We start from the raw sequence: 14837 nt of genomic DNA on the forward strand, positions 1-14837 counted from the left end.
TTCCCCTCAGATCTCAGGCCAACACAGGGCAGACCCAGGCAGTGGCTTCCCACTTGGGAGCTCTGAGCATGGAGGATTCCCCGCTTGTCGCAATGGCTGAACCAATATGTGTTTTAAACCTTAAATCTAAACATTAAATTTTGAGGTAATTTGTGATGCAGCAATAAATAACTAATATAAGGAGATAGCGTCATTAAAGAAAAGGAAAATGGCAACAAATCCTACAATGAAGGAACACTCAACACACAGATCATGCATTGGCAATCAGTTCAGGTAACTTCTTTTGAATACATGAATAGGAAACATGACTAAAAGCAAGATCTACAGATATAAAGGACAAAAAGAAGCTGAAGACAAGGAAAATTTAACTTCAAACACAGATATTCAATTGCTGCCAGAATCTGAGTGACAGGAATTCTGAAACAAGGTGGCATGAGGATGACAGTAATGTATGGATTTGAAAGACTGATACTAACTGGAGGTATCAGAAAGGGCATGGAAGAACAGGAGGAACTGCTTTGTATTTAATTAATTGGAAAATATCACATTTTGAGCTGTATTTATAAATAACTTAATACTTGAACGAAATGTACTTTATTGTCACTGACAGGGTATTATGCATCTGTATGTAAAAATGCACATGATTACCTGTTTTTTTTCAGTCACACAGATAACTTGAACACTCTCGAAGAAACCTTATCCATTATAACTTTCCAGGAAGTTCTACACCCAATTGAGAAGGAAAAAGATTAAAAATACACATTACAGGAAGTAACTGTTCAAACGGGGAGGAGGGTAAAGTTAGTAGATGTGATAACAGGAATAATTACTCCAGAAACAAATTTGAGTTGCAGGAGAATCAGCAGAAGGAAACTTCTAGACAAGAATATTTTATGAGACTCTACAGCACCCTGACAACAGTTCTCTGAATGTCAACTTTCAGCTTTTTTTTTTTAAGATTTATTTATTTATGCATACAAGAACTGGGGTACAGGCCAGAGGTTCAGGAGGTAGGAATAAAAGGATTCACCAGAGACAGAGTGGGGAACAGAACATGCAGACTAACTGAAATACATTGCTGAGGAGAGCAGCGGGTGAGACAGGAGAGGTCTGCTGCGCCATGTGGGTATCTCTCTGGCTGGCTGGATATAACTCATGCTGCAGAGGCTGCAGATAGCTTCACAGTGCTGTGCTTAATCCCTTGCGCCTTGAGGGAGGTCCAAATGTCAACTTTCAGCTTTTGAATGGCCTGTGACCAGAAATGAATGTGCCCATGTTCTCTCTACCTCCACCCCCAAATTATAAATATTTTCCAACCAAATTAGAACTTTCCACTTGGCTAATAGGTGCACTGAATGCTGCCTCAGACAGCCTGTGCTAGAAAATAGCTTGTTTACTCATGTTTATTTGTTTTAGTTAGGACACTAATTCTGAGTCTGAAATAAAAAGTCATTCATACTGGACAGAAATGTATTGCTCTCTCACACAACTAGAGCAACAGAGAGCAAAATGATGTCTTGGGGGTAGGGTGGGGGGAGGGGGGAGAGGTGGGGATAGAAAGCCGGACAGTGTCCACAAAAGCAATGTGTGTGTGTGTGCACATGTGTGTGTGCTGTGTGTGTGTAGGCAAATGTAAGCAGCCCAGGCTGCAGGGGTAACTCCATGGTGCCTTCTGTCATGTTTCTGTGCTGTCCCTGTGTTCCCTGGCCCATGCACACCCTAGTGTGCAGTAAAAGTAAAATAAGAGATAAGGCATAAGAGATACTATCTTACTAGGGCTGATATAGCAAAATAACCTAAATTGGGTGTCTTGAGCAACAGGAATTTATTGTCTCACTGTTCTGGAGCTAATGTCAAGGGGTTGCATGGATTCCTTCTGAAGGCTGTGAGGGAAATGTCTGTTGCAGGCCTCTCCTTGGCTCATAGATGGTCATCTCTCCCTATGTCTCTTCAAATCATCTTTTTTCTACATGTGCCTGTTTGTGTCCAAATTTCTCCTTTTTATAAGGACACCAGTCATAATGGATTCTACCCTGACCTCATCTTAACTAATCATATTAGCAATGACCCTATTTCCATATAAGCTCACATTTCAGTGGGGGCTGGGAGCTAGGACTTCAAACATAAAAATTTGGGTGGAAAGGTGACAGTTGTATCCATAACAGGGAGTATGGGTGGGGTGGGAGTGAGGGAGGAATGTTCTTTCAAGTGCCTGACCCAGAGGTTGCACATAACACTTCCCTTCCATGCCATTGACCCATAGTTAACCACAAGACCACGCAACTTCAAGAGAAAGGGAAACATAGTTCTTGGTAGTCACATGCCAGCTAGACCTATGTTTTACTACCCGAAAAAGACAGGAGAATGGATATCAATGGCAACTAGCAACTTTAGACAAACTACAGTATGCAAAAATCTCATGAAGCAGAAGACTAACTTATTGCACCAAACTGCAATGACAATTGCTCCTCTGTCCTGAATTCTACTTCCATACCAGAGATGTTCTATTTAGTCCTTACAATAACCTTGAAAAATTGTTATTCCTCCCCCACCATCATATCTCAAAAGAGAAAACCCAGGCTCAGAGATATTAAGCATTTTGCTGAAAGCTGAAGCTATTAAAGGTGGAGCGTGGATGGAATTCGACTGGGATCTTGTCTAATGCTGACACCTGGCCCATTTCGCAGAACTACCCCTCCAGCTCCAGAGAGCAGCTCCCCAGCAGGCCCACCTTATCTGTACTGCTTAATCTCAATTCACTTTGTCAGTTCTGGTAGTGGTTTGAAGAGTTGTATAGAAGACATCCAAAAACGCTAATTTCTAGACTTCATGGGCTAGTAAGGTGATCGTAACCCACATTCCACATATGAAACATGCAATGGCATAAATATACAAAATATTTTATATTTCTATAAAACACACACACACACACACACATACATAAGTTTTTGCTTTTGTGGAAAATTACTGTCTGTTTTTTCTATGCTCCTTCCCCAAGCCCCCCAAGGCATCATTTTGCTCTCTGTTACTCTAGCTACAAAATAATCACAATGTTTATTTCGAAAATAAAATGTAAGTAAGATTTCCCTGGAGTTGAGCAGAGAAAGTTTCATCCCTCTCCCCAAAGGTGAAGACATGTAATGCAGTAATACTGTTGTTTCAATGATCTCAGTCTCTATTTTTCTAAGCAGAGACAGTAAGTCGCCTTGGAATGGTGAATTGCTAGTTTCAATTGTTCTGTGAAGTTTTTTGAGTGGCTTCTATTTGCTGCGTAAATGTAAGTTCAGTGGGCAAAGGCAAAGGTCACAATAAAATCTTCCTACCTGCCCCTCCTGTGACTTAGCAGTTTCTTCCTGCGGTCTATGCCAAATTCTGTGGGAGAAGTGTCCAATTAGCTCAAGGAGAACTTAGCATCTGATAAAAGAATCATTATGCTCACCTGAACTGTTGAAATGGGAGTTAGGAGAATCTGTTAGGGTAAACTCCCAAGGTATGCTGGCAGGAAAGGCACCAACTGCCACAAAGGGAAACTCACATGAAGAGCAGAATTATTCTCAGCTGATGACTTGAGGTGGACAAACGGCGCTCAGAGCTTGGGCCTGGGAGTAGGGTTTTTTCTACCCCAGTGTGTGGTTGAGAATCAAAGCTGTGAGGATGCTGCCACTTAAATAATAGTGTCCGAGCTGGGGGTCACCTAGGACAGCTGCCACTGCAGAACTCAGCATGCATCAGCCAGAGCAAACAGACCCCTCCCTGGTCTGGGTGTCCAGTCTGGTAGGGCTGTCATCCTCGGAGCTCATCTCATGAAGACAGAAGCCATGTCTAATGTGTTTCCAGCTACACTGGATGCCTAGCCTCACCCCATACCTTTGGCACATAGAAGGCACTCAGTGAATCTTTGAGCATAAAGGATCCAACAGAGTGCAGGATTAACACTCTATAGTGGTGATCCCAGCAACAGTGCTGGTAGCCCCAATCTCCCTCTCTACGTCATGTTTGGAAAATAGGAGTGTCCACAATTCCTGGACTATGCAAGTGGAGGAGATAAAGAGATCTTGAGAAGGAAATACTCTAGTTTTCACGAATCAATAAGCAGATTTGTACTCAACTAGCCAGTGGAGCAAGTCTTGCTCTTTGCATAAGATATTATTTCAGATCATTCAAACTGTTGATCGCAGGTGACAAATGCAGGGTTCTAATTTCCTGAAGGACAGGCCTGGACAAGGTTTGGCATGTCCCTTAGTATAACCATGTCAGTGTTGTGTTAGAGATAGCTCCTCACCCCAAAATCAGTTCAAGTTACTCTCCGTGGTTAAAGGTAGCAACTAGGCATTTCTAGTTCCCCAAACTAAACCTTAAAGTTGGACCTAGTTAACCAAATTTCAGATTGAGAAGTCAGAAGCAATGAAGGCAGAGTAAACAATATATATATCCAGAGCTAATGTACTCAGAGTGACCACTATGTAAATAACTTAAATAAAATATTAATTTTACTAGTCTTGCATGAGTGTTTGTGCTATTAGCAGTTCTTATTTGAAAAACACATATATCTTTTTTTTTTCTAAACTAAACACGCCAGAAAACTATGTCAGTATTGAATTTATTTTTGATGATGTAGTAGAATTATTTAAGGAAATTTATTGAAAAATCACTTGATAAAATATTTTTTTAAAGCTAAGGTTGACATTGGATTTTTGATTTGTTCAGCATCATGTGGTACAAAAAGTACTGCACTGGCATCATTGTATAGAATGTTAGTCTGTTTATAAATGGGGATAATAAAACCTAGCTCAATAAATTGTTGTGGCATCAAAGAAGGAGCTGTGACCGAAGGATAATCTGTCTTTAAGAAACATTGTGATGTGCTGTGAGAAAAGTTCAATTCACTGTTTCTGGCTTCGATGATGGAGGAAGAGGGACACAAGCACATGAATGGGGGATGTCTAGAAAGGAGAGAAGGTCAAGGAAATGGATTCTCCCCTATAGCCTCCAGAGGGAATGCAGCCCAGCAGACACCTTGACTTTAGCCTAGTAAATCTCATTTTATTTTATTTTATTTTATTTTAAAGATTTATTCTACTTATACAAGTGCTGGGGTACAGGCCAGATGCCCCATTCATGTGCTTGTGTCCCTCTTCCTCCATCATCGAAGTCAGAAACAGTGAATTGAACTTTTCTCACAGCACATGACAATGCTTCTTAAAGACAGATTATTCTTCGGTCACAGCTCCTTCTTTGATGCCACAACAATTTATTGAGCAAGGTTTTATTATCCCCATTTATAAATAGACTAACATTCTATACAATGATGCCATTCCAGTACTTTTTGTACCACATGATGCTGAAAAACTTTAAGATAACACAATTATGTTGTTTCAAGCCATTAAATCCATGTACACTGTTGGTGGAATGTAAGTTGGCACAGCCATTAAGCAAAGTAGAATGGAGAGTTCTCAAAAAAATAAATATAGAAATTCCATATCATCCAATTATCCTGCATCGGGTATTTCACCAAAGAACACAAAAACACTAATTTAAAAAGCTATAGCCACCCTCATGTTGGTTGCAGCATATTTACAATAGCCAAGAATTGGAAAAAAACATCAACCAATAATTGCATAAAGAAGATATGAATTATTACTTAGCTATTTTAAAAAAAAGATGAAATCCTGCCCCTTGCTATAATGTGAATGGACCTCAGGGATATGGTTCTAAGTCAGCCGGTCACAGAAAGACAAACTCAGTGTGATCTCACCCGTATGTGGTATGTAAAGAAACAAAACAAATGAATGAAATAAATAAAATAAAAACAAACTTTCAGAGTATAGGATCAAATTAGTGACTACTATTAGTGAAAAGGTGAGTGGGGAAGAGCCCATTGAGTAAATAGTGTCAATTGTATGGTGAAGAACAGAATTAGAGGCTCCCTGGTAGCACAAGGGGTTAAGCTGCAACCTATGAAGCTATCCCCAGCCACGGCAGCACGAGTTCGATCCCTGACCACCCAGGGAGCTACCCACATGGCGCAGCAGATCTCTCCTGACTTGCCCGCTGCTCCCCTCAGCAGTATACTTCAGTCAATCTGTCTGTTCTGTTCCCCACTCTATCTCTGGTGAGTCCTCTCTCACCCCACACCTCCAGCCTGTACCCCAGTTCTTGTATGCATAATAAATAAATCTTTAAAAAAAAAGAATCAGACTTTTGGTAGTGAATTGAATGTATTATATACAGATGTTGCTTTATAAGGATGCACACCTGAAACATATGATGTAAAGCAACTTTACTTCCATCAAAAATAAAAAAACAAAATTGAGGATTTACTATAAAGCACTGACTTGATACATCAGCCGTGCTCCGTGATGATGAGTTCTGTTTTGAGGAAGGCTGTTATGGTTTGTTTACAGTGAGAAACACCTTTGGGATTATAGGTATTGTCTCCAGCCCGACACTCAGCCTCTGATTTCTGGCACTTGAGCATCTGTTTGAAACTACAAACTGGCCCTAGTCATACTGTGGAGAGCTGGGGGAGGAACATCAGACAGGAAAGCTAAGGGGTGAGCAATGTTCTCTGAAGGCCTGATTGGTGGCATTGGGGGTTGTCACAAACAGAACAGAGGATGTCTGTACCCCCAAGAGTAGCAACGGTACATGGGTCATTGGTGGCTGTAGCACCACGTGGGCAGCAGAATGAAAGCCAGGGCAAAGCACAAGAGCCTGGTGCATAATTGGGACAATACCCTTGGGCCCTGGGAGGTCACGCTGAAGAAAGATAAAATTTAACATTTAGGTTGGCGGTACTACCAGGTATCTGAATTAAACATCAAAATTATGTTCTCACTATCTTTTATAATATGTTATTTGTTTGACAGCATGGAAATATCTTCTGTTTCATTGATTTGGACTGTATTGGAGAGAAGGTTAAGAACGTGTCAGTTTATATATTTCAACTCCTCTTCACTTTGTACTTCACCACTTGACAAACTTGGGCACATTAGCAGATATGATGCAAATAGGTTGTGCAGTGGGGCAGGCCATTCTGCGTAACTGGTTGCACCATCCTGGATTCCAGAACACACAGAGATCTGAGCTAACCAGACCCACAGTTTGAACAGAACAGTTCAGCTGAACCCAGCCTGGATCAGCCGACCCCTGGCTGGCCCACAGTATGTGAGCAGATAAATGACTGACTTTGTTAAATAGTAGTAGCTGACTAACACATCATATTTTAATGGAAGGGAGGTAAAGAAAAAGGAATACTTTTGATATAGGGATTCATCTGCCATGGGAAATGCTCTATGTTAAGGAACAAAGGAAAAAATAATGTATGTTGCAGAGTAATAGAGGCAGCTCCTTAAAAAAGGGAGGTTCCATGTTCCTGCCCCACCTAATGAGGGGCAGGGCTGAGCGACAAGGTGAAGCTATAGAATCCGTGGAGACACAGAGACACAGAAGAGACATAGAAAGGAGAGACACCTGGAGAGAGGCACATGGAGAAGAAGGTCTGCTTGCTTTTTGGCTTTGGACTTGCACGAGGGACTTAGGGCCTCGGAGGAGACATGAGGAGGAGAAACATGTAGAAACACTTGAAAGAGACGTGGGCAAGAGACAACTGGGAAGACTGACAATGGCAGATATTATCTTGATTTGTACTTTAATTTTGCCTCCTTTGTCCCAGATTGGCCCCTTCTGCCTCTTTCCTATGGTTCCCCACCCAAAGGGGCCTTAGACTGGTGGCAAGCTTTGGGGCCTCATCGGTGCCGCTTCAGGCCAACTCTGTGATTGGGCATTTACCCCTGATGGGGATGGTAACTTTGGGTGTTTCTTTTTAAAAAAAAAAAAAAGGTTTATTTATTTATATAAGAACTGGGGTACAGGCCAGATGCGCGGGAGGGTGAGAGAATTCACCAGAGACAGAGCGGAGAACAGAACAGGCAGACTGACGAAATACACGTTGAGGGGAGCAGCGGGAGAGACAGGAGAGGTCTGCCGCGCCATGTGGGATTCTCGCCAGCTGGCCGGGATCGAGCCCGTGCTGCAGAGGTCGCAGACAGCTTCACAGTGTGGCGCTCAACAGCCTGCGCCACCAGGGAGGCCCACTTTGGGTATTTCATTGGGAAATTATATCCTTTCTCTTACTCCCTTTCTATGCAAATTCTATTAAAGATCTTACACACAAGGAGTAAGCTTTGTCTTTGTGGCAGCTGGCAGAATTTCTTTATCACGTGCAAGTTTGGAGGTCCTGGGGTGTTCCTCAGTCTGCTTGCTAACAATGGGCCAGAGTGACAATGAGGCTATGAGGGAAAAAAACAAGAGAAATAGGAAGGACAAGAGAAAATAAAATCAGAAAAGGGGCTGCACAAAGTGACTTCCTTCCACAGAGTATAGTATGGAATGAGAGAAAGAACGACTTTATGGAAGAGGAGCCAAACACTTCCTCAGCCAGGTGATCAAGGTGAACATTTGCAGTGAACAGTCATGCTGAGAAGATGCAATCTCGTTATAATGTGATGAGAATGATACATTAACCACTGTGGTCTTTTTACAAAAACTCATAACCCCAGTCTAACTATGAGAAAAACATCAGACAACCCCCATGGAGCGACCTCCTTCTAAATCATTCACCAATATCTCTCCAAACTATTAAGTTCATCAAAAATAGAGAAGAGTTGAGGGTTGAGGAAGTTAGATGAAGGTACAAACTTCCAGTTAAAAGATAAATAAGTGCTGGGATGTAATAGACACCATGGCTGCAGTGAACACTGCTGTGCGGTGTATTTATAGTGGCTGAGTGAGGAGATCCTGAAAGTTCTGAAAATAAGGAAAGAAACACTAAAACAAAAACAAAGCAACTATATGAGATGATGGATGTTAACTAAACTTATTGTGGAAATTATTTCACATTGTATGTAAAACCAGTCATTACACTGTATGCCATTAATTGAAACAGTGTTACATCTCAACAAAACTGAAAGAAAAAATATTTATAAGAACCCACCCCCCAAAAAACCAATAAAACAAGACACAGACATTCTGAGAAGCAGTCACAACCTAAGAAGACATAATAATTAATGACTTGATGTCATATGGGATCTGGGATGGAATCCTGAAGAGGAAAAGAACACTAGGTGAAAGCTGAGGAAATGTAAATTATGAGAATGTGTCAATCTTGGTCCATTAGTTGTGACAAATGTGCCATATAGAAGACATTAGCAAGGGGTGATTCTGGCATAGGGGAACTCTTTTACAGTATTTATGATTTTTCTATAAACCTAAAATTAATATAAAATCAAAGTTTATTTAAAAAATTAAGAGGGGCCTCCCTGGTAGCTCAGGGGTTAAGTCTCAGTGCTATCAAACTATCACCATCCACTGCAGTTTGAGTTCGATCTCTAGCGAGGGAGCAACCCACATGGTGCAGCAGACCTCTCCTGTCTCACCCACTGCTCCCATCAGCAGTGTATTTCAGTCGGTCTGCCTGTTCTGTTCCCTGCTCTGTCTCTGGTGAATCTTCTCACCCGCTGCATCTCTGGCCAGAATCCCAGTTCTTGTATGCATAAATAAATAAAATAAATGTTTTAAAAAAGAGTAAGCTTTCTTAACCAAATTCTCACTTTCTCCCAATGCCTTTATCACTCTAATTTCACTTATTGATACCAACTCCTTTGTTTTCCTCAAGGTCTAGAAATTCTATCTAACTCACCTCTCCTTGATGTTCAGTTTCTCTATTTTTTTTTAAGATTTACTTATTTATGCATATAGGAACTGGAGTACAGTCCAGGGGTGCAAGGAGTGAGAGGATTCGCCAGAGACAGAGTGGGAAATAGATCAGGCAGATCTACTGAAATACACTGCTGAGGGGAGCAGCAGGCGAGACAGGAGAGGTCTGCTGCGCCATGTGGGCAGCTCCCTACCTGGGAATCAAACTCGTGCTGCAGAGGCTGTGGACACCTTCACAGTGCTGTGCTTAACCCCTTGCACCACCAGGGGAAGCCCCAGTTTCTCTTCTTGCCCTGGGCCTGCTCCCCTGTCATCTGCTGTCATCCTAATACATCTGCCCAGGCTTCCTGCTCCCTGATTGGTGGGTGCTGGCCCCACACTGCCCCAGGAAGGGCAGGACTGAGCAAGCAGATCAGGGTCACCAAACTGCTGTCATCTCAGCGACTCAGACTTTGTCATCTTAGCATTAAGCCTTTGAAAATAATACAGCTTTCTTCTGGGAGCAAAGATTATTTCTTTGAAGAATAAGCAAATAAGCCAGCTTTCTCATTTTCAGCATTAACAACATCTTAGAATTTAGAACTTAGTAGAAACTCTGACCCAAATCTCTCATTTTAAAGATGAAAAGAATGAGTACCAGAAAAATAAGTTAACCTGGATAAGTTATTTCCAGATTTCCTGATTCAGAGATCATAGGTGCAGTTCATCATACAAAATTTTTAGGGAAACTATAACACAGATCAACTGCATTCATTTCAGAAAATGGTTGTCAAGGTTCTGTTTTGGGCAAAGCTTTTCCAGGCAGCAGAACATTGTATCTGTCTCTAAGGACTTTCCAATCTTGGGATGGGTGGGAAATAACACCAAGATGTGGAATAATTTACCATGTAAGCAAGAGTAAGATGTATCAGAAGAGGGATGAGACAGTGAGGAGGGAGACATGGCATCCTCTTCAGCATGTCAGAAAAGGGTTCATGGAGGGGGTAGGAGCTGTGGTGGACTCTGAGGGATGGGTGAGATTTGGGTGGGTGGAGAAGGAAGAAGACATTCTAGACAGAAGAACACAAGTCACAGCAAACATGCAGGAAAACACAGATGGCATTCGAGAAAGAGCAAATGATCTGATATGGTTAGAAATTCTCTGATACCCAGAATAATATGAAGGAGGGCTTTAAATCACTGGCTTTGATACTCGATTCTGTGAATATTGAGGAATGCCTGGCTGCTGCTACTGTGGTGAAGATGTGGAACTTTATCTGACTTGCTGTATCTCACTGCAGAGTGGTAAGAAGGTGAGAATCACATTTTACCCCTCAAATGCAGACAGAATACAAATTGGGCTGGAGAAAAGCATACCCTTTGGGTGAGGCAGGAGCAGACTGGGCAACCCAGGATGTCTGTGAGGTCACAGGACTTGCATGCAACAATGTAAGTGCAGACATGTTGTATGTGGAGCCAGGAGGAGTGTGACTCACAGCAGGGAGGCCAAGAGCTGTCCTGAACAGTGAGTTTCGGAACAAGATGAGGCTGGGAAGTTCAGGAAACTGTAAACAAGAAACTCATCAATCTGGATTATTTTCTTAGGTTGAGCATCAGGATATGTAAGGAAAGTAGATGAGCGTAACAGATAAAAATTTCAAAAAGCAAATACTAAAAAATGATGCAGCTTTTAAAGAAAATACATAAGCACTGGTTTCACAATTCTAAAAATACTCAGCCCACGATAAGGATGTACCTGCCATTTTATGTGTCCATCTAGCAAGGCTGCCATCCCCAGGGATTCAATCAAACACTAATCTGGGTGTTGTTGAGAAGATATTTTGTAGATGTCACTAAAATAAAGTCAGTTGACTTTCAGGAAGATTATGTAGATAATCTGGGTGGGCCTGGTTCAATCAGTTGAAAAGCTTTCAGGGCAGAACTGAGGCTTCCCTTAGGAAAAAGCTCTCGCTGAGGTGAGCACCATGGGCTTCTATCCACCTGCAGGAGAGTTCCAGCCCTTCCTGCTGGCCTGCCCTGTGGATTTGCCCCTATAATCATGGAAGTCAATTTCTGGCAGTAAATCCCTTACTAAGTATCTCCCATTGTTTCTGTTTCCCTGGTTGAACTCTGACTGATAAGAGCACAGAATTCTTTGGGGAAGAGGTATGCTTTGATTTCCTCTCTGCAAATGAGATGGGGGGCGGGAGGGCTCAGTGTACCATGGAGAGTTTGATATGTGTTCCCTCAAGCTGGGGGCGGCATGGGCTTCTAATAGCTGCAAAGGATGAGAGTGGGTGGGCTAACTTCTTTAGCAGAGGAACCCCTAAGGCCAATACAAGACTTGCAAGAAAAGAGATGAATAAGGTATGGTACATTGAGGTTGCTTCCTGGTGAAAACTGACTCACATGACTGCACATGGATTTTCTAGAAGATCATAAATCCTTAAGGATAGGAAACCTAGAGAAGAGACAAGTACAAAATTTTATTGAGAAGGAAAAAAAGTGGAAAATAAAAACCAACCAAGCAGAACCTATCAGCGCCATCTGAATACTTAATCAGCCACCCGAGGAGAAGAAAAATGCCCAACATCCTCTTATATTGGGAACAACAGAGAAGACAAATTAACTTCCAGTTCTCAGATGTCTTTAGATAAAGATGAGTGTCCACCACTTTAGTATTAGATTACCCTGAATTTTTAAAAGCCGTTAAGAGTGTCAGAAGATAAAATTCAACTTGATCTCACTATAAAACACAATCAAATCAATGTCTGGATAAAATGCCAATTATGGATTTCTTGCCTCCTAGCTCCAAATTTACCACTTTGCCTGCTCTGTGAAAATAGTTCTGGAAACTTTAATTTTTCTTTTCTGTGCCAGTTAGCATGATGTTATGCTTTGTCAGTAGAGGGACTTGAATGACACTGCAGGGGGGAAAGCAAGGGCTTTGCTTCCTGGTTCTATGTGCACCTCTCAAAAGGTGCCTCTGGAGAACACAGTGTATGAGGTGGTACGGGGTGGGCGGTGGCACCCACAGGCTCCCCTGCCTTGAGCAGTTTTGTAGTCCTGTGCCCCTGGGGAACCCAAACAGCTTCCCCAGCACCCTAGAGGGTGCATTTCCAGCAACATGGTGTGGGCGCTACAAGGATTTCTCTGCCATTCCATGAGCCACAGCCCAGCTCTCTCCAACAAAGCCTGGATCTCAGCCTGATGGAGTGGGGGTTTCTCCTTGGCCACCCTCTCTTGGCCCTAAGGAGAAGCCCTTGACTGCTCCTCTTTGCTAAGGTTAATCATTCTTTATATAAAATTTTCCCATGTAAATTACTGTGCATTTTCTCTTTGCTGATTGACTCCTGACTGACCCATAGGAGGAAAAAAAAATAGCAAAATAGAAAATATTCTAAAATTTTGCTCTGAAAGGGTACAGGGGACAATTTGCATAAACCTGTTAGAATCTGAAGGGGCTTAAATATAGAACAGTCCTCTTCTCCTGTTGAGTTCTTAAACAATTCTGTGTTGAGCTTTACATATTGCCTTTATGAGTGATGAGAGCCAAGGTAAAAAGTGTGTGGTATCAGTGGGCTTTTTTTTTTTAAAGATTTATTTATTTATCCATACAAGAACTGGGGTACAGGCCAGATGCGTGGGGGTAGGAGGATTCACCAGAGACAGAGTGGGAAACAGAACAGGCAGATTGACTGAAGTACACTGCTGAGGGGAGCAGCGGGTGCATCAGGAGAGGTCTGCCGTGCCATGTGGGTTGCTCCTGGCCACGGGATTGAACTGGTGCTGCAGTGGCTGCGGACAGCCTCATAGGTTGCATCTTAACCCCTTGCGCCACCAGGGAGGCCCGTCAGCGGGCTTCTAATACTGAGCCACAGAAATCACAGAACAATACAGTGGACATGGGCTGGCCACCAGGTTTTTATTTTTTTTCCCTTTAATTGAGATAATAGTAGGATTCACCAATCAGGTGTTGCCCCCTTAGTGAACTCACAGCAAAATCACCCACAGTTCACCACCAGGGTCCATTGTGCTTCCATCCCACTTTGTTCTCATCCCTTCCCTCTCTCCCCTTTGGATGCTTAGTTCCATTGTCAGATTTGGCCACCAGTGCTTCCAGAGGCCTTTTGCCTCCTCTATCAGATGGGCCAAGCTGACACCGCAAGTCACTACAGGCCCCCGGGTCCTAGCAGGGAGAGAACGAACTATGTCTCACATACCTGTGTTTTCTTCTGAAACCTCTGATTAAGAAATTGACTCCGTTCTCTCAGGGCAGGCCTGGAGTTCTATGGAGAGGTTACTTACACAATCATGTCTTCCTCACACCCTTGCCCCCTCTCGAGGTCTAGGTCATTTTTATGCTTTGTTTTTCTTTGGGTTTCATAAGGCCCCATTAAAAATAGACACAGAAACAGCTGGATTATATACACATCAGTTTAAACCCCATGTTCATCACCTCCTCACACAAATATGGGCAATGAAAAAACTTCAGGCTTTTTTTTTTTTTTAACATAAAAATAAGTACGATAAATTCAGCAAGCTGCAGTCGTAAAAATTTAGCCATTTCAACAGATAGTAATTTGGGCTGGTTAAAACAGAAAGGGGTGTTTTTGAAGTGATATTGAGCATCTTGGAGAATTTGGGGAAACTGAAAACCTAGGGAAATAGGCAGGAACAAAGGAAGTCAGTCAGTGTGCAGCCCCGGTGGTGCCTGTCGTGAACCACCCCCAATCCCGAACACAGGTTTGGCCTTTGCCCTTGGAAAATGAATGGTGCGGCCACTAGCTTCAGATTCAAAGTCACAGGCAGGCGCATCTGATTGACTCTGGATCATGTGCTTTCTCCCTCTTAGATGATTATCTGTTGTTCTCATCTGATAGTAGCAGGAAAACATCAAGCAATGTTCATGGGAAATTCTCTAAACATAGGAAAGAGGCCTACATGCTGTCTTGAAACAGGCTGTTTCTCTACTGGAAGCTTTGTACCTCATGTTTTCATGCAACGCCCAGAGCTTGGTGTGACTGATTCCACATCACTGATATCTCAGTTCCACTATCACGAGAAGCCAATGTTTTCCTAACCACCTCTTCTATCACCAGCCGCCTCAGCCAATCACATACTGCTCTGTTATCCTGCTT

At 42.5% G+C, this 14837-nt stretch overlaps 1 pseudogene; it reads right to left on the bottom strand.

Moving 5' to 3' along the window:
- LOC119260449 (myosin-IIIa-like) overlaps positions 1–14837 on the bottom strand; it is a 29269-nt pseudogene that overhangs the window by 3106 nt on the left and 11326 nt on the right.

Source organism: Talpa occidentalis, unplaced genomic scaffold, assembly GCF_014898055.3.
Source record: "Talpa occidentalis isolate TD23 unplaced genomic scaffold, MPIMG_talOcc4v2.1 talOcc4.6, whole genome shotgun sequence".
NCBI classification, from domain to species: Eukaryota; Metazoa; Chordata; class Mammalia; order Eulipotyphla; family Talpidae; genus Talpa; species Talpa occidentalis.